At 33.1% G+C, this 21479-nt stretch overlaps 1 long non-coding RNA gene across 1 annotated transcript; it reads right to left on the bottom strand.

The window, feature by feature from the left end:
• Positions 1-3170: 3170 nt before the first annotated feature.
• LOC121236458 lies at positions 3171-21117 on the bottom strand. Its single transcript, XR_005934763.1, has 3 exons — positions 20958-21117; positions 17786-17792; positions 3171-3182 (listed from the first exon to the last, which is right to left on the bottom strand). It is a non-coding gene; the product is annotated as an uncharacterized LOC121236458 (long non-coding RNA).
• Between the last annotated feature and the right edge of the window lie 362 nt (positions 21118-21479).

The raw sequence follows: 21479 nt of genomic DNA, 5'->3' as shown, positions 1-21479 counted from the left end.
GTTTCGATAGTGGGATGAGATGAGATAATTTTGACTTTTTCAGATTTGATAAAGAAAAATACTAAAACCACAACTCGGTATTCCCAATTGGGATCCTGACTATTTTTTTTTTTTTTTACTTAATGATTAAGTAAGTATCTTTTATTAATGTTTTGAGTTTTTAAAAAAATAATTAAAAATGATAAAACAAAAAAAAAAAACACACTGGACAGGATCCCCGTGCGTGGGTGTACAAGCACTTTTTGATAAAGGGGTGACCACCAATGATTGAGTAATAGTTATGAATATATTAATAAAAAATAATATTTATGAGTAAGAAAAAATTATATCAAAAATAAATTTAAATCCCAAAATATATTGGGAAGTTGTTGGCCGAAATTTATAATTTCTCTTTTTTAAAAGATATTTTTATCTATTTATTTTTCTATATATAATAAATTCGTCATTTTTTATTCTACTTATAAATTACAATAATTTTGATTATTGTAATAAATAAGTATATGAATTATGTTGTAGATTTGTTTTAAATAATTTATTGATTTCAAATTTTATAATAAAATCCCAAAATGCAGTACTTCTATTCAATACTTACAAAATTATCAATTTCTTTATGAAAATATATTATTCTAATAATGACTTATTTATTATTCTATTTTAATCACAAAGGGGTTTTTCTTACTGTATGAGATTATTTTTACTGTTTATGTCAGAAAGTAACGAGAAGAGTTTGAAAACTTAGAGATAAAATAAAAATGTGAAATTAACAATTTGGATAGATAAAATTATCTCATCTATACAGATCACATGAGAGAATTATCTGACGAACCAAATTGGGCCTTGAAGAACTTTTTATGACAAAAAAAGTAAAAAAATATAAGAATTCTTCATCCGAACCATAATTAAAGACTATAAAAGGACAGTTTGTTTTAATAAAATAAAAAAAGTTCTCAAACATGATTACGTCGAAGTCAACCACTAAAATATTTTAAAAAGATGAAGAAGAACAAAATGGTGGCAAATTATCCAAAAGAAAAATAAATATTAAATAGCAATGTAATTGCAAAAGTGCCACGTACAATAAAATCTTCTCAAATTTAAAAAGGTATTGATTTTGGTCCTCGGTCTCACCCTAATGACAACTCAAAGTTAGGCACCAAATTTTATTTATTTATTTAAAAAAATGAACATTTTCCAAATTTAAAAAGTCATATGTAATGTATATGTCCATCTGAAATATACCTGCATGTCTGAAACAGGCCCACACACAATGGAGGGTAGAGTAGTCTTAGGCTACTGTCTAGCAATGACTATTATTATTAAAAAAATATATCAATATATTAAAAGTTATTTTTTTAATTATTAAATTAAAAAATTAAAAAATAAAATAAAATATATAAACAGTAAAAGTGAAGGGACAAACTCAGACAGCATAGTAATATTTCTCTAAATAGTCAAACCCTTTTGGTTTTAATTAAATTATCCCATTAAAAAGTTTAGTTCGTCTAAATTTTAAAAAGGCCAAAAGCTGCCAAGTGGCAGTGTGATATCGGTTGGTGAGCAGAGTGGCTGCACTGTCCTAAATCCAAAATTTCCCGCGAATACATGTGGACCGGGACGTAGACAACTTAATCGGATGTGAAGTTCTGAACAGTCGATAGCGAGGTTAGTCGGACGACTGAAATGCCTCATATATATTGACATACAATAACCAGATTGGCGCTCAAACATATGACAACATACATGTTCACATACATAAATACATATAGCTTGCATGCATGCATAAATGCATACATATATATGATTTGTTAATTTCTCTTTCAAGATACGAGAAGGCTACTATATATATAATATATATATATATTATATATTGACATACAATAACCAGATTGGCGCTCAAACATATGACAACATACATGTTCACATACATAAATACATATAGCTTGCATGCATGCATGCATAAATGCATACATATATATGATTTGTTAATTTCTCTTTCAAGATACGAGAAGGCTACTATATATATATATATATATATTATATATATACTAGCAGTGAGGCACATTTGCCCGGTTGAATGAAAAATAAGTTATTTTGTAAAATATAAACATGTTTTGTGTAAAATAAAAACGTAATCGTAAGCAAAAGAAGTGGTATATGGAGAATCTTTTATGGACTCAGTTTCTACACCTAACAGGTGAAAACAGATATAGAGAATCTATGTGATGATGACAGTACTTCACTGCATAAATTGAAGCAATCCAACCGAAGAAAATAAAAAATGAAAAGTGCTAAAATGAAATTTAAAATTAGCGAAACCAAAGCATGGTCTTGGTCGCATAATAGAAAATTCTGAATCAACTTTATTGGAGTGCAAAAGAATATATATATCAATAGAGAAAAACACATTATAGTTAAGGAACGAAAAACAACCGAATTGTAAAATTCTGAGTCAATTGCTCCAAAGTAGTAGTCTACATGTAAAGCCACAAAAACTCCTATGGAAATTGCGAACCTTTTCATGTATTCAATGTCCAGATATTACAAATTTCATACCAGAAAGGAAAACGTACATCTGAACGTCTCATTTAGTTGCTATGAAAATAAGGGAAGACATTAAAAAGAAAAAACTTATGATTTATTGGATCCAAGAAGAAGTTAAAAATAATTAAGTGATAGTAATATCTGAAATCTCCTTTTCGTTCCATTTTCCTCAGTTTTCACAATAACCAAACAAGAAACAAAACAACACTTAAGATCAAACCCAATACGCCGATCAGGGAAGAAAAATAAAAAAACGAGAAGAACTACTTCAGCCTAAACAGATGTCAATTGTAGGGAGTTGAGAGGGCGAACCTATAATGGACTTGAAAGAATCAGAATGGGGTCCATTGCGAGGCAGAGCTGAAATTGAGCTCAGAGAGGCCAACACTAAGAAGGAAGAAAGCCCAGGAACCAAGATTGCCTTCATTGCAATAACAAATCCCTCTCTCTCGTCTGTCTCTCACTCACTGCAAGCACCGCCTCATACAAACAGAGCCCATTCCCAAGATCATCAAGAAACCCACATACAACTTAGCCTCCACATGCTTGCATAAAAAAGATTCACACCATCATGCACAATATAAATTACAAAGAAAATTGAAAGTAGATAAGACGAAGGAGGAGAGTTTTTTTCAGAATTTCTGGATTCCTCTAGGGAATGGGTCTTACACGGTTTCTCCACCATAGCGCCGCCGTACGTCATCCCCACACCACCACCACCGAGCTCCTCTTCCTCTGACAACCACTCCTATGGACCCAGGCCATCATTGAAGCCCCACAACAACCCTTTTCTCCATGCAACCTCCTCTCCCGAATGGGTCTCATACGGTTTCTCCACCATTACGCTGACGTACACCGTCCCCACGCCACTGAACTCCCCTTCCTCCGGCGACTACCCCATGTTGTTCCAGCCACCCATAGCTCCTCTCCCTTCCCCCACGCACGATCGACAACTCCCTCTCTCTCTCTCTCTCCCCAAATCTATTCCAAAGTAACCAAGTCATTTTCTTCTCCCCTTGGATTCTATTTATATATTATTCAATAAGTTGTATACAAATTAAATTAGAACCCGTTTAGATATAAAAGCGATTTCATTTCATCTCATCATTACAATTTTTTCAAATCTCACACAAAATATAATAAATAATTTAACTTTTTCAAATCTCAAAATAATAATACTATTAAAAAATAATATTTTAACAATATTTTATTTAACTTTCAATTTTTATCTAAAACTATCTCATTTCATCTCGCTATCTAAACGGGCTTAATGTTACGTAAAGAAATTAGTATTGATTTTTGACTGAAAATATTTTCTTTAAAATTATAGCTTGTTACGTAAAGAATTTATAAGATTTGTGGTTCTTTGGATCTTTTAAATTTCTCAATCTATATTGTATTTTTTTTTTAATTTTTTATAATTTTTTCATAATTTTTTAATTTCGATTGTTTAGATCTTTTTATTATAATGGCCCTTATATCTTTTCTATATCTTTAGTTTTTTAATTTGTATCTCACCAAGTTGTAGGTTGAGACAAAAAAATTTAAACCATTCAACTAAAAATAATAGCCGAATTCTAATAAATTCACAATGTACCCAGTGACAACTTTACTATGAAAATATAGTACGAGGTCTAGATGATCCTTATTTTTTAACATTGGCTGAAAGATGATAGAGAAATTAATAAAATGTAATACGCTATATTATTAAACATTTTGTTATCATAAAATAAATTTAATTTATTACATCAACTAATAACATCATTTTATAAATTTATTTTTATAAAATATTCGAATATATATATATATATATCTAGCACTCTCGAGGAGCCGATTTATGGAGATTAAAAATAATAGGGTTTTGGCAAACAGAGTGTCATGATCATATTCTGTCTGGTGCATATATATATATAATCTAAGGCTTAGATTTGACACGATCGAGCTTAGCCATGCCTGCTGAATCGTGTCTGGTTTGAGTTAATGCTGTTGCTAAATGCTAAGTAACAAAGGGCCCAACCGTAATTATAGCAGATCCCACAGGGGCATAAACGGCTTAGAAAGTGTCAACTATTCATTCCTGTTCATCGTATAGCCGCTTTTAAAATATAAGAGAAATATGCTTTCTAAGCTTTTTTTTTTTCAAGATTCTTAAATCATAAAAGTAATGAGACATCCATTGATTTTCTTTTTCTTTTTCTTATATAAGAAGATTTGCATTAAATAAAAAAATAAAAAAAAGGGTGCGTGCGGAGTTTACGGCACAAATTGCATGCATAATAGAAAAACAAAATGAAATAAAACTGTAAAAGAGAAATATATCGAAAGTAAAGCCGAATTAATAGTACTCCGATATATCCGATCCCATGCAAGTTTTGATCTTGTCTTGTCAGATATTAAGAAAATGCACATTGGGTTAAAATGCATTCTTAGTTAAAATTAAAGGAAATCTCATGATCTTTATGTTGCACATGATGATTTGATGAAAACGGCATCTTTTTTTTTTTTTTCTTGCGTTGGTGCCCATTGGATCATTAGCTGAAATTTTATTTTTTGCATTCTTTTGGCTATAACTTATTACTTTCAGAATTTTTAAAAGATGAAATAATTCTCTACTTTCAGAAATCATTTTTTTAATTTTTTCTCAAACAAATGAATATAATATGTTTAAAAGTGCTTTAAATATATGATTATCAAACAGTAAATAGCATTTTAATAGGAGAACTTATTACTTAACTTATAAGCTATAACTTATAAGTCCTAAAACTATAAACTATATTTCTCATTGGAATCTCAAACATGCACTTAATTAAAGTCATGTTTTTTTTTATAAAATGAATCATAACCCTTCATTAAGAGAGAATTTATAAAGTTGACTTGAAAAACAAGGAAGGATAAGTACTGCTGAAAAGGTAAATAAAATATAATTTTGTGCAACATCGAAATATTCTAATTACTATATAGAATAATATAAATGCAAAATGAGGGTTTGGGTTTTACGAATTCTGAATCTTGACGTGTTCAACAAACATGTCCTCATCATGAAAGACTAGATCGAGGTACGTACTATATACATGATATGTAGCTAGCTAAGATTATTGGATTACAAAGTACTTAATTAATTGGTCTAACACATATTTTAGAATATTATTAATTAATTACAGCTAGCTTTTGAAACTTGAAAGATTTAGCGTACTTGTACGTATAGAACTCTTCGACTTCTCTCAACTTTAATTTCTAATTAATTATCCACTTGGGGTTAATAATAATTAATTAATCGCTTGAAATATGTAATGTAATCCCTAGCTTGATCAAGCTGCCGCTGTGCAAATTTGAGTGAAAGTTAGTCAAATATGTACATATATAGCCAAAACTAGTTTCAAACAAGGATGCATGCAATGTATTTTATCAGTTCCACATGCGCATGCAGTACTTACGTGTGTTATAAACTACCTATAGTTAGTTAGTTATATATATATATAGATCATGTATGGTAGCTAAAATAATATATTGAAGAATTCAATTTGTTTATCCTTGAATTGGTTAGTTTAATCGAATATTGCTTATAGAGTTCATGATGAACTTTAATTGTAGCATGCTAGCTAGTGCTTTGCTAGTGTTTTTTATTTTTTTGTTTTTTTGTTTTTTTTCAAATTCAAAGATATTGATATCGACCCAACTAATAAATATCATATATATATAATCTAACCACTTCCTTTGATTTGGTTGAAAACTTGTTATCTGCTCAAGAAGTTGTTACACGAAAGGAGGGAGAAATGATGAAAGAAAGCCTATAGGAATGAGGAAACGACAAAAAAAAAAAAAAAAATGTAATTTGGCCATGATCATGCATGGCGCCGCCCCTCATCATCTACGCCTCACATATGAGGAGAGCATGATCTCCGGAGAGGGGAATCTCATCCCCATTCTTTGCGACGACTCCGATGATGATCATGAGATCCTCGCCATCTAATCGAGCTCACACCAGGGTTAAGAGATTCTCTTCTAGTGCACACGATGACAAGGAAGATCTCCTCCCACTGTTATCTTTCAGGTCAATTTAATGAGTTTTAATATATAATAAAAAAACATTACTTGGGAAATAGTTTTGAATGTTCCAATTTTTTGGGATTTTGAGGCGTGTGCAACTTTTGTTATTGAAATCATGTTTCAAAGAATATGAAACAGTGGTTTAAAACTATTACCGAATAAAAATTTTTGTTAAGATATAAAATAAATAATAAAATTTATATATTTTCATCGGTTTAAATTTTTGAAATCTTTTTTAGATAATTGATGATTTCACATAATATCAAAGTAAAAAACTTGGGTTCGAACATGACTCTATATTGATCTACTCTATTTAATTAAATATTTCACGTGTTGGGTCATCCATTGATAGGGAATCTGGCTCACACGTAAGGGAGAGTGTTAAGATAAATAAAATATATATATTCCCATCAATTTAAGTTTTTGGAAGAATTGGTAATTTCACAATTTTATGATCAATAGGCAATTAGCCAACTGGTGTGTTGTCGCAGATAACTAAAAATAAAACTTATACTCTTAAAAATACATGTAGTAGTGCAAGTAAGAATCGTTTCTACGAAGAGTATTTAGCCTAGTTTAATTTAATGCTACGTGAACAAGGATTTTTTTTTGGGAGGGGGGGAGTTTGAGTATAACGAAAACAATTTTAAGAAGAACAACTAAGAAACAATTCAAATTAAAGTATCGAAATCAATCAAAAGAACAAACCTTGGTCTAAGTCAACATCCACCATCGAAATTTTACAACTGATGATCAATGCAAATATATATTAATTCATAGTTTGAATATTCACTGTTAGAATTATTTTCCTATCTCTCCTTAGTCGTAGTTAATTAGAAAATAAGCGATCTAATTAACCTTAACCACTAAACAACCCAAGACAAGCGCTAAAGGTTTAATCTATTAGTAACCTTAAGAATTAGAGAGATCAATGAAGCTAAACAACACAAGCACAAGCGGTTGCATTTAATTTCGTCGAGCGTTATTCCTAAGATCTAATAATTTTTGACGCAGCAAATCACCAAATCTTAGTTGCTTCACAAATTAGAGGGATCAAACAATTACGAATTTGATGTCTAATCTAGCAGTAGATTGCAACGAATAATAAACTAGTAGGTCTCCTAGTAATTAAACGAGACAATCATGAAAATAGGCATAGAAAAACATTCGATACTCAAAGTATAAATTGAATACTAAAAATAAATCAAATCTCACAGTTTTATTGATTCCGAGGTTTCCGTTTCCTTTGACCAATTATGAAAGTTTAGCCACACAAAACTATCATGAAAACTGGAATGAGGAGTTAGAGAAGAGGGGAGAGAGATGCCCTAGTATGATGATTTTTTCCTCTCTTTTACACATTCATGCCCCTTATTAGAATCCTACCAAATCTCCTAAAATATTCTAAACATTATCCTCAAATAACCATATCCAAATCTGACTTAATTAAGGAAAATATTAAAAATAAAATAGAGTCGTAATATAACTAGGAAAATGGTATTTTCCAGCTGTAACTTTCGTACACCAGATCTCCAAAACGTCTGCAATTAAATCGCATATTTGAATTGCATGATAAGGCCAAACATTCTGAAACATCAGCAGTGCAGGTGCGTCAACTTCAATCCCGTTTCGACCTTTATTCAGCCAGTATCTTTCAAAACTCAAATCATGAAAGTTGTAGATATTTATCTTGGTGTTCCATAGCATCTTGAATAATCTCAATCGAAGCTCGGATGAGAGATTTATGCCCCGATTACGAAGCAGTGTCGAAACTGTCCAAAATTGCCCAATTAGCTTCGTTCTGCATTAAATGACTCCATTTGCTTCCTAAATAAAAATATAAGAATAATGAGTATATTTAGGCACCAAATAAGTATAAAAAAACTAAACATTAAGGGAGAAAAATATGACACTTTGCATTCTCATCACCAACTAATTGAGATGAATGTACAATATTAAGTGTTACAAAGTTACATATTATTTCTATATTTATCTAAATTTGATAAGAAAAGTACTTAAGTATTGGTCCAAGTTTAATTATAATGCAAAACTTGTACTTTGATAAAGAAACATATTTACATGAGAATGTCACGTGAGGCAAAGTTTGGGGATCGATCAGTTTCAAGAAAATTGAAGACTCGTGCCAAGGCGGCATCAACTACAGATAATAAATCAAATGCAGCAAAATATTTGGTGAGATGTATGTGGGAAATTAAGGAGATCATGATGTAGATGCGGTAGTTTTGGTTTTTCTCTATAAGCGTACCCTTTAGAAACATAGGATAGTTTAGGTATCAGGAGCGACACAATAATTAATATAATTTATTTTTTTATTTTTTTGACAGTCAATAATTAATATAATTAGTTGTGGTTTAAGGCGGAAATATTGTAAAAATATGAGGCTTTTCTCTTCTTCTTTTCAACTACATTTAACCACTATTCTTCAAGCTTTTCAAGGTGCAAAATTACAATAAATAAAATCAATGATATTCGGAAAAAAAAAATCCATGATATCTAATGTTTATTGCCTGGATGCATGTATCATGAGGAGAACGTATTTTTTTAAGAGGATATAAAATACAAAAAAAAAATATATTAAATAAAAGATTGATAAGAAATAACAAAATATAAAAGAAAAAAAAAAGATAAAATTAGTGAGAGAATGGGTGATCAGCAATGTACGTAGAGTATTTTTCTGTTTGCATATAATTTTTTGTTATGACTTCATCTCTTTCGTTTGCTTTTATGGTGTTTAATTCTAAGCTAACGTATCATTGTTATTTTGTAATTTCATAACTCTATTTTAAATAAAAACACATTTTAATAAGATAATTTTTTTTTTTTTTTTGATAAAAAGTAAACATTTCATAAATAGAATAGAAATTACTGACATTTATCAAGCCAAATAGCTTGGAAAATAAAGTCTGAAAAACAATCAACCACATTGTGATACTCTCAACATTCCAAGCGTAACGGGCAAGCGTGTGAGCTACCACATTGCCTTCTCTATAAACATGTTGAACTTGGCATTCCGTATATAAAGCTTGGAGCTTCCTAATCTCAAAAACCAGATCCTCAAGCAAAGTTGCAACCTCTATATCGGCATTCACCACTTGCACAGCCATTAAGCAATCTAATTCCACAATTAATCTAGAAATTCCCAGACCAGCACAAAGTTGCAAAGCTCTAAAAATAGCTAAAAGTTCAACAGCTTCCGCATTAATCCCTTCATCTTCAACTTTAGTAGCTGCCCAGAGAACTTGACCCTTATCATTCCGCAACACCAACCCCACACCAACTTTGTGATCATCCCCAAACATAGCACCATCAACATTTACTTTTAACCACTCTATAGGAGGCTGCTTCCATTCATAGAAACTCCGGATCATAGGCCGTGATATCAGCTGAACTTCCTTAAAAGAGGCAAGCACCGATAATGCATTATCAACAACTTCCTTCACTACAACAGAGTGCTGCTCATACACCATCTGGTTCCTCCTCCACCAAAAACCCCAAGCTAGACAAAACAGTAAAGCTAACTCCCCTGCCTTACCCTGCTCCACCACCTTCATCACAACCTGCATCACAGTCATATTTCTATCTAAGGTTCGCAGTACAGGCATCAATGCATACCAACTAGGAAAAATAGACTGAAAAAAAAAGAGTGCACGTGCAAGATTTTCGGTCTCTCCCTGATAGAAACAGCAAGAAACATCAATTAAGACATGTCGCTTATACAAATTTAATTTTGAAGGTAAACCCTCTTTGCACGCCCGCCAAGCAAAAATCTTAATTTTGTGTGGGACTTTCATTTTCCACAAAGCCTTCCATAATTTCCTCTGCTGATTTGAATTTGAACATTCCCCTTGATTCCCAGTTTTTCTCTCCATAGCCAACCGATAACAGCTTCTTACACTAAACTTTCCATTCCTTTCTTGAGACCCAATCCACTGATCTGATGTTCCCTAAAACTGAGTGGCACCTTCAAAATATCTGCTACTAAATTTGGATTGAAGAGAGCCCTTAAAAGTGTCACATTCCACCCTCCCGTCTAAGTATCTATCAAGCAAGACACAGACTCTTCATGGTAATCAACGCTGAGATCAATTTGTTCTTGAATCAAAGCCGTGTGACCAGGTATCCACGGATCTTTCCACAACTTAGCAATCCTGCCATCCCCAATCTTCCAAGCACAACCAAACTTCAATAACTTTTTTGCTTCCCAAATGCCTCGCCATGCATAAGATGGATTTCTTCCTAAACCAGCTTCTAATAAAGTGCCATGAGGAAAATATCTAGCTTTGTAAATTTTATGCAATAGAGAATCAGTCTCTTTCAAAATGCGCCATCCTTGTTTGGCTAACAAAGCCAAATTAAAGCCATGTAGACATTTAAAACCCAACCCTCCTTGTCCCTTCGAATCACACAGTTTGTGCCAACTAAGCCAATTTATCTTCCTCTAACCATTTTTCTGTCCCCACCAAAATTTAGCCATCATTGCCTCCAACTCAGCACAAAAACCAGCAGGTAACAAAAAGCAACTCATCGAGTAGGTTGGAATGGACATAGCAACTGCTTTAATAAGAATTTCTCGCCCACCTTGTGACAATAATTGCTCTTTCCAGCACTGCAATTTCTTCCAAACTCTTTGTTTAATATGAGAAAAAGCCTGAGATTTTGACCTTCCAACAGCAAGAGGTAAGCCTAAATACTTGTCATACTGTTGTACCCCTTGAACTCCCCAGAACTGCATTAACTCAGCCTTCCTAGCAAGAGAAACATTGCCTAAAAAAACCATTGTTGTTTTGTCCTTATTAATTTTCTGACCCGATGCAAGCTCATATCTCTCCAATAAGGCTTCAAGTTTCCTATTTTCCTCCACATCTGCTGAACAGAAAATTACGGAATCATCTGCGAGCAGCAAGTGGTTTATAAAAGGAGCACCCCGACAAATTTTGATGCCAGGAATATCATGGTCTAAAGCCGCAACTTTTAATAAAGAAATAAGCTATTCGATACATAGCAAAAACAGATAAGGGGACAATGGGTCCCCTTGTCTTAGGCCTCTACTTGGAACAATATTTCTTTTTGGTTCCCCATTCACCAGTACTGAGAAAGTAGCAGTTTTAATGACGTATATGCATACCATTTCCTTTTATAAAAATGTCTTCCATTTAAAACTGAATCATAAAAAATGGTGTCTCTATCAATTCTTTTGCCAGTGTTCGGTCTTTGTTAGCTATTTTTTGTTCATCTGCCATCTAATCTTTTAGCCACTATACTCTTATTTTTCAGTTTCTATTTCATCGAGTTAGATTTTATGTTCCCAAACATAATACATTTAATATTTGAGAAAGTTTGAGTTTATTTATGAACAGCTGCTTCATTTTAATAAAATATAATATCTATATTGCATTTTTTAACTTTAATTATATATTTTGACGAAAAAATTTGATTTTTTGCTATTATCTTTATAAACTTTATATATATTAATACTTATAAGTGATTATATTTACCGTAGGGATTCAAGCAATATGTTTAGCATCAAGCGCATGATTTCCGTTATTCAAATTAAAAATATTCTCATTATAAATATAGATATAATACTATAAAAGTAATTGAAATTATCCAAGTACTCATGTGTATTTACGTATTGGAAATATCTACCAATTCACTTTACAAATTTGTTAGTCGTTAATCGTGTAATTATTTAATAATTAAGCAATAACGTAAAGTAAATAAATTGCATAACATCAAGATTAGTATCGAATGGAAACTCTTTAAAGAATTCTTTAAATGTAAAACCCTACAGGGCAGCCAAACCCAGAAAAATCAATTTTATTATTTGAAAATCAATTTACAAGTAAAGTTCAATTACAAAACATTTGTCAATTAACACTCTTACTTGACCAGACAAATGATCCATTTGTCTTCTACCGCAGTAGCAGCCAGAACCTTTGACGATCTTCAAACATTAGATTTTCTCTTGGAACTCCAATGGCTGAAACATGACCAATTAAATCTCCAACATGGAGCACGATCACACTCTTTGAGAGAAACAATATGAAAATTCCATTTTCTCACCACAATATGCACTGAAAAATGTTCTAGAAAATATTTAGATCGGAATCTCTACTGATCCTAACCAATAGGATCCCTTAAATAAATAATCTGAAAATCAATTCCAATTGCAGTAGGATTCTTCTAACGGAACAAATCTGATTGGAGTTTAATCTATAATAGGACTCTGCTAACGGAATGAGTCTGGTAGGAATTTGATCTGTAGTAGGACTCTACTGACGGTCGCGAAGTCGTCTCTTGACGGAATGTTGACATTTCTCGATAACGCTTCACTGCAGTAACAGATTTCAGATCAACCTCTTCTCTAGATAAGTGCAGATTCCTTGGGACTCGATTTTTCTACTTATAACTTATCTAAATAACCTCTAATACCTCCAAGATAACCTCTAAATAACTTAATAAAGTTAATAAATAATTTACATTCATCCAAAATTGACAACTTAATGATAGGATAAACTCTATCATTTTAGTCACTTAATCTTATACAAACTTATCAACTTAGTAATCTAGTCGTAGCCAAACTTTGACATCTACAATCTCCCCCTTTGGTTGATTGGTGACAAAGTCAACTTGAAGAATGTCTTGCATTTACAATCTCCCTCTTTGGTAGATTGGTGACAAAACCAACATGATAAATGTAGTGTGTACCTGAGACAAAAACAACCAATAGACCAAGATCTCATGAAGCATCATTAACTACTATTAAAAGTTCAGTTCAAATCATTCACTTGAAAACAATCAAATTAGACTTGGAACTGAATTAAACTATATTTCACAAAATATGAAAATTAATCATTAGCCCTCAGTCTTCTACTGTTACTCCCCCTCACTTTTTACTCCTCCTTCACAAAAGACTTTTTAACGCAAAGACTTCTTAACTCCCCCTCAACAACATACTTAAATCTCCTAACTCCCCCTCAACAATACATTTAAATCTCTCAATTTTTGTCACTAATCTGACAAGACTCATAAGATAATAAATACCACTTATATGAGCTGAGATTTTGTCACTAAGAAAAATATGATGAACAACTCCCATGTGCCTCAACTTTTCATAGATTAAATGCACCTGATGTATGAGTATGAATGTAAGTAAAATCATGACAAAATGAATTAAGTAGTTTGGTTGAGATATAAAAACAAACACTGAATGTAGGAAACCAACAAAATTGAGCCTTTTATACATGATTAATGTAATCCAAAGAGATCAAAAGTTCAAGCAAACACTCAGCCAAACAACTCATAGCACAAATCATCAACGCAGTCCCATATATATATATATATATATTATTGATTCTCTCCCAATTGGTTGGACCGTAGGTGTGATGACCTACGAATAGGAAGAATCCTAGAACAAAATGAGAGGTAGCTAACCAACTTCTTGGAGAGACATAATTTACTGCATTGATCTCGGTAGCTACGCCACCCACGGAATTTAAAGAACCTAAAGGAGCATAGAATATATAATATAAATAATTAATAGTTATATTTATATTATAATATAAAAATTAGAATATATAATATAAATAATTAATATTTTTTCCATTTCAGTTGGAAAATGCAGTCAAATGTTTGGGCCCTTATAAAAAGAAAACATATTGTTGAACCCCTTTCATGCTCATGTTACGTTGAGGTACTGCAGAAGAAAAAATTGCAAAATCCCTACGAATAGGAAGAATCCTAGAACAAAATGAGAGGAAGCAGACTATTTATCTCAAAGGGGTCTATGTAAAATTTTGGGAAAACACCAACGGTTGCTGTCTTATTTGTCAAAAAAATTCTCATAGAATCGAGAATGAAGTTTTCATTCTGTACATGCCAGATCATGAATTAGTAACTGCATCCAATCTCCAACTGGAATGTCTCTTAGTTTATTAGTTTAGTACTGACTAATAACTGCTCGTGCCATTTGGAATAGAGTCAATTTTGAATAATAAAGTAATAAATATATATATATATATATATATATATATATCAAACCTAGAACTTGAGAGATAGAATGAATGATTTGAAAAAAATAAAAATTTTACCGTGATGAAGACTCTTTTAGGCAAGAAACTCAGAATCGAGTATTTCTCTCAAGTAGATCGTATGAGATGAGGATGAGAAGAGGAGTGCTAGGGCACGCTTATGCGAGGTGCCGTGTGTTTGGATGAGTATTATTGAGGCATTGGGAGCGTTTGTAGTGACTGAAATCACTTTAAGTCACTTAAGTGACTAAGGGTCATGTGAGGCATGCGCTAGAAGGCATCTTTGGGACTCAACATGGATATACACCAGTGTCCTACTGAGACTTAGTCAAACTAATGTCACCCAGATTTATACCACTACCCAATATCCACCCAACCTCCAATAATATTTTATATTTTTATTACTTTACTCATCTTTCATAAAAGAAAAATAATAATAATAAATACTGAACATGTAGATGTAAAAGTTTGGCTATGATTAGGTGACTAAGTTGATAAGTTTGTATAAGATTAGGTGACTAAAATGATAGAGTTTATCTTATCATTAAGTTGGTAATTTTGGATGAATGTAAATTATTTAATGACTTTATCTATAACAATATTAAGTTTATCTAAGAGATATTAGAGGTTATTTAGATAAGTTATAAGTGGGAAAATTAAGTCTCAAGGAATATGCACTTATCCAGAGAAGAGGTTGATCTGAAATCTGTTACTGCAGTGAAACGTTATCGCGAAATGCCAGCATTCCGTTAGGAGACGACTTCATGACCGTCAGCAGAGTCCTACTACAGATCAAATTCCTACCAGACTCATTCCGTCAGCAGAGTCCTACTGTAGATCAAACTTTTAACAGTCAACAGAATCATACAGCAATTGGAATTGATTTTCAGATTGTTTATTTAATGGATCCTATTGGTTAAGATCTGTAGGGATTCAAATCTAGATATTTTCTAAAGCACTTTACAGTGCATATTTTGGTGAGAAAATTTCTTGGAGAATTTTCATACTATTTCTCTCAGATAGTGGTACTTGAGTGTGAGAAAATTCTCTTGTTATTTTATCTCTCTTTTTGAGTGCGTGCATACTCCATGTTGGAGAATTGATTAGTCGAGTTTCAGCCACTGGAGTTTCAGCGGAAAAGCCAATATTTGAAGATCGTCAGAGGTTCTGGTTGCTACTGCCGTAGAAGACAAATGGTTCATTTGTCTGGTCAAGTAAGAGTGTCAATTGACAAATGTTTTGTAATTGAGCTTTACTTGTAATTGATTTTCAAATAATAAAATTGATTTTTCTTAGTTTGGCTGCCCTGTAGGGTTTTTACCTTTAAAGATTTCTTTAATAGGTTTCCTGTCGATACTAATCTTGGTGTTACGCACTTCGTTTATTTTATATTATTGCTTAATTAATAAATTGATAGCATGCTTGACGACTAACCAATTTGTTAAATAAATTGGTAGATATTTTCGATGCATTATGATACAGGGGGTACTTGGGTAATTTCAATTGACATCAGAGCAAGGTTCACTCATCCGACTGTGATCCATGTCCCTGTAGATCATGTCATCGTCATTATATGTCCCGTTACACTTTGATGAGGAAAACTATGCTTATTGGAAAGTTGGTATGAGGGTTTTCCTAAAGTCTTTAGATGAACGTGTGTGTGACATTAAGCAATAGGACTACTTACATGTTCTTGCATTCCTTGCATATCATTAGCCTAGGACATCAATTTTTGTTTAGTTTTTGTTTTGTGGTTCTGTTTTTCAGTAAAAATACATTATTTTTCTAGTTTTGTTTTTATTTTTTTTTCGGGAAGTGCATGCTTGATATGTCAAAGGTTTGAGCACATGTGTTCTCACAAAATAAAATTTTGAACTTATGCATCTCTCTACTTTGTGCAGTCCACTTTGTGCATACTAACCCTATGGGTCATCTTGACAAAATTCATTTACAAAGCACTATGAAGAACTTATATGTATGAACATTATAATTAAATTCCATATTTATTATTGAGATGCTTACCATAGAGGGAGTCCATGCCTTGATTTGACTAATACTAGTTGAACCTAGTACAATAATAAAGAGATCTTCACTTGCCAAACACAAATAGTTGATCCATAAAGAAAAAGTCGGTGTTATATCATTGCGGAAAAAGACAAACACCATACACGGATTTATCCCTTAAATCCTTATAGAAAGAATTGTGGCTCAAATCATTGTGAAAAAAGATGAGCAATAAAAATGGACATAAAAGGTGTTGTGCAAACTAGTGTTTGGAGGAAACACTCATGTATCTAGGCCCTAGCATAAAGTTTGACTCTTGAGAGCATCGATAAAAAAAAAATACTCATGAATAATATTATAAAAAATATATTGAAAAGAAAAAGAAATAAAAAGTTACTGCTCTATATAAGTTTGCTCACTCACACACTCACATGAACTTTGACATTAATGATCTTATAAGTTGTGAACATCCATGATGATTGTTGCAAATAAGAGGGTGTACTTTATTGAATGTTTTTTTGTGAGTGACACTATGTTTTAAAGTAAAATGCATCTAGGCATGTTACTTGCCCCATTACTTATATATATAAAAATAAAACTTTTTGTTAAAACGTTTTATTATTTATTTATTTGTTTTGGTTTATATAAAATAAATATGAAAATATTAAATATATTGAGGTATGAGTCAGTGTTGGATTATTCATGTCGGTTTTAAACTAATGTCCACCAAGTATTTGTTTTTATGTCTCACCCAAGCTACTTCATTCATTTTACCATGATTTTACTTGCCTTCATGCTCATACATCATGTATATTTAATCTATGAAAAGTTGAGACACATGGGAGTTGTTCATCATGTCTTTCTTAGTGTCTTCATCTCGGCTCACATAAGTGGTATTTATTATCTTATGAGTCTTGTCAGATTAATGACAAAAAATGAGAGATTTAAATGTGTTGTTGAGGGAGAGTTGATCGAGCTAAGGGAGAGTTGAATGAGTAAGTGAAGTAAGTGTATTGCTAAAAAAAAAGGGAGAGATTGAGGGGGAGCAACAGAATATTGAGGGAGAGAACTATATACTTGAGGGGGAGCAGGAAAATATTGAGGAGGAGTACTAAATACTGAACATGGTTATTGATGATGACTAGAATACTATTTTAGTAGGTTTAGATTACGTATAACCTTTGATTTTGTTGAGACTAATTTCAAAGAGTGTTCTATGTCATTTCTTCTCATTACAATATTAAGATTTTCTTCATGAGATCTTGGTTTGCTGGTTGTTTTTGTCTTAGGTACACTTTACATTCATCAAGTTGTTTTTTTCACCAATCTGCCAAAGGGGGGGATTGTAGATGCAAGCCATTCCTCAAATTGACTTTGTCACCAATCCGTCAAAGGAGGAGATTGTAGATGTAAAAGTTTGGCTATGATTAGGTGACTAAGTTGATAAGTTTGTATAGGATTAGGTGACTAAAATGATAGAGTTTATCCTATTATTAAGTTGGTAATTTTGGATGAATGTAAATTATTAAATAACTTTATCTATAACAATATTAAGTTTATCTAAAAGATATTAGAGGTTGTTTAAATAAGTCATAAGTGGAAAAATCGAGTCTCAATGAATCTGCACTTATCCAGAGAAAATGTTGATCTGAAATCTATTACTGTAGTGAAAAGTTATCGCGAAATGTCAGCATTCCGTCAGGAGACAACTTCGCGGCCTTCAGCAGAGTCCCACTGCAGATCAAATTCTTACCAGACTCATTCCGTCAACAGCAGATCAAATTCCTACCATACTCATTCCGTCAGTAGAGTCCTACTACAGATCAAACTTTTAACAGATTTGTTTCGTCAGTAGAATCCTACAACAGTTGGAATTGATTTTCAAATTGTTTATTTAAGGGATCTTATTGGTTAGAATCTGTAGGGATTCAGATCTAGATATTTTCTAATGCATATTTTGGTGAGAAAGTTCCAATTTTCTCTTGGAGAATTTTCATACTATTTCTCTCAAAGAGTGGTACTTGAGTGTGAGAAAATTCTAGTGTTTTATCTCTCTTTCTGAGTGCGTGCATACTCCATGTTGGAGAATGATTGGTCGAGTTTCAGCCATTGAAGTTCCAGGAGAAAAGCCAATGTTCTGGCTACTACTGCTGTAGAAGACAAATGAGTCATTTGTCTGGTCAAGTAAGAGTGTCAATTGATAAAGGTTTTGTAATTGAACTTTACTTGTAATTGATCTTCAAATAATAAAATTAATTTTTCTTAGCTTGGCTGCCTCGTAGAGTTTTATTTTTAAAGAGTTCTTTAAAGGATTTCCCTCCGATACCAATCTTGGTGTTACGCACTTCGTTTATTTTATATTATTGCTTAATTAATAAATTGATAGCATGCTTGTTGACAACTAACCAATTTGTTGAATAAATTGGTAGATATTTCTGCTGCATTACGATACAGGGGTACTTGGGTAATTTCAAAACATAAAAATAATCTTTTTTTCTTCTTTATAATTATGTATAAACTATGAGGCAAATAACATGCCTAGATGCATCTTAGTTCAAACATAGTGTCACTCAAAAGAAATTCGACAGATTATACCCTCTTATTTGCAACAATTACCATGGATGTTCACACCTCATAAGATCATCAATGTCAAAATTCATGTAAGTGTGTGAGTGAACAAACTTATATAGAAAAATAACTCTTTATTTCTTTTTCTCTTCAATATATTTTTTATAATATTATTCAAGAGTATTTTCTTCTTATAGACGCTCCCAAGAGTTTGTCACTTACCTCAAAAGTCAAACGTTATGCTAGGACCTAGATACATGAGTATCTCCTCAAAACACTAGTTTGCGCAACCCCATTCATGTCCATTTTTGTTGCTCATATTTTTCCACAATGATTTGAGCCACCATTCTTTCTACAAGGACTTAAGAGATATATCCGTGTATGATGTTTGTCTTTTTCCGCAATGATATTGTGGCGCCCTCGACCCCCACGTGTTATTTTTGTGAAGTTCGTGACACCGGGATGATGACCATACAAATCACATACCCCAACGACCAGTGCTCAAAGTGTGTACAACATGCAATAAATGTACACAATAATATTCACAACGGAGAAAATAAAATGTCTTTCTTTATTAAGTACCAGAATTGTTCAAAAAGCAGTAAAATAACTTTACAAGAATTTTACAGTCTTCCAACAGATAATTTAAAGAAAACAAATAACATAAGAGAAACAAATCCCAAAACGCTGAACAACATATCAGCAACTTGAGCTTCTGGCGGAGTCGGTCCTTCAGGCTCATACTCGGGCTCTGCGTTAAACTCTACGGCACCATAAAACGGAACCGTAGGGTAAAACACCACAATGAGATTATGACATCTTAGCAATTAATTAACCAAAATAACATCCAAGAGATTTAAAACACATTTATATAACCACGCGTCCTCATACGGACAGAATAACAACCCACATTCAATTTTCCAAAAATATCATTTTAATACTTACACCAAAAATCCCATTTTTTATCCCAATCATAATTATTACGAAATTATGCATGCACCACGGTCTCCCCTATGGACCGTCTGCACACCCTGGTTCTCTTCGTCACATCACGGGTAACGTTCGTGCATGAGACTTCGTAACGAGCGATGCCCAGTTCCGCGCCCAGCGCGTAGATGGCCAAGCATCCTCTAACCTCGCCAGCCAAAAGGTCACGGAATCTGTACGAAAGCGTTATTGTCTCGTCCGTTCTCGTTGTCGCCCTGCGACAACTCATGGGATGTCACATCAGTCTGTTATGTTCCCGAGTGACCAGAGGAGCTCTACCGAGATAATACCCCATCTCGGCTTGGGGTCGTGATACACACGCACCCACATATTCAGTAACCAATGCAACAGACCACGTAACATCACAGCACATGTTAATAAAAACCATAAATATACAGGTCAATCATTTAATAGGAATATACAATTGAAATAATTCATTTATAAAAATAATCCTTTATTTACAATTTCATCATTTCACAATACACGTCAAACCCCGTCCTCCAAACCGGGCCATAGCCCAATTCCAACAAATCATTACAATCAACAGTTACATAAGAAATGACAGTTTACAAAATACAATTACAACAACTTTATTAATAAAACTGGAAAATTGCATTCACACGAAAATGAGTATTTCTAAAAGATCAAGCGAAAGAACGTTTGCTCAAGGTGGCGGCTCAGTAGAACAGTGCCCAAAAATTGGGTTTTATCACACGGCAACAACAAACACCAACCAATCGATTTTCCCTCAATTAGAACAAAACCAAGCACAACAAAATCTCAAGCTCTCGGATTTAACACCCAAAACTCACAAATTTTAGAATCAAAAGCACTCAGCAAAGCCACACAACCACTCGGGTTCACTCAAAAATTTACAGACCAAACACTCCAATTACAAAGGGATGAAAAGTTTAAGAGAGACATAGATTGAGGAGCTCGGAACCACCAAAAACTTGAGGAACCTGTGGCCTTAAATAGGCCAAGTGTGGCGGTTGGAGGGACCGCATGTCACACGGGTGGAAGAAAAGAAAACGGCACCTCAAGCCTTGCGTGGCAGTGCGGGTTGACAGCAGACGAATGATGGACACGAAGAAACCATGGAAGCTCGAGGTGGAAGGTGGTGGTGGCCGTGTGAAGCCACGGCTTGACAGCAAGGCTTCGGAGCCTCCATCGAACGACACGGAGAGGAAGAAGCAAGATGGAGGTGGCGACAAACGGTTGAAATGCGTGACTAAGGTCTGGTTGGCGTCGGCAGCTGCTGCGTGGAGGAAGAGGAACCCG

Source organism: Juglans microcarpa x Juglans regia, chromosome 6S (genome assembly GCF_004785595.1).
Source record: "Juglans microcarpa x Juglans regia isolate MS1-56 chromosome 6S, Jm3101_v1.0, whole genome shotgun sequence".
NCBI classification, from domain to species: Eukaryota; Viridiplantae; Streptophyta; class Magnoliopsida; order Fagales; family Juglandaceae; genus Juglans; species Juglans microcarpa x Juglans regia.
This window is presented reverse-complemented; position numbering and strand designations above follow the sequence as displayed.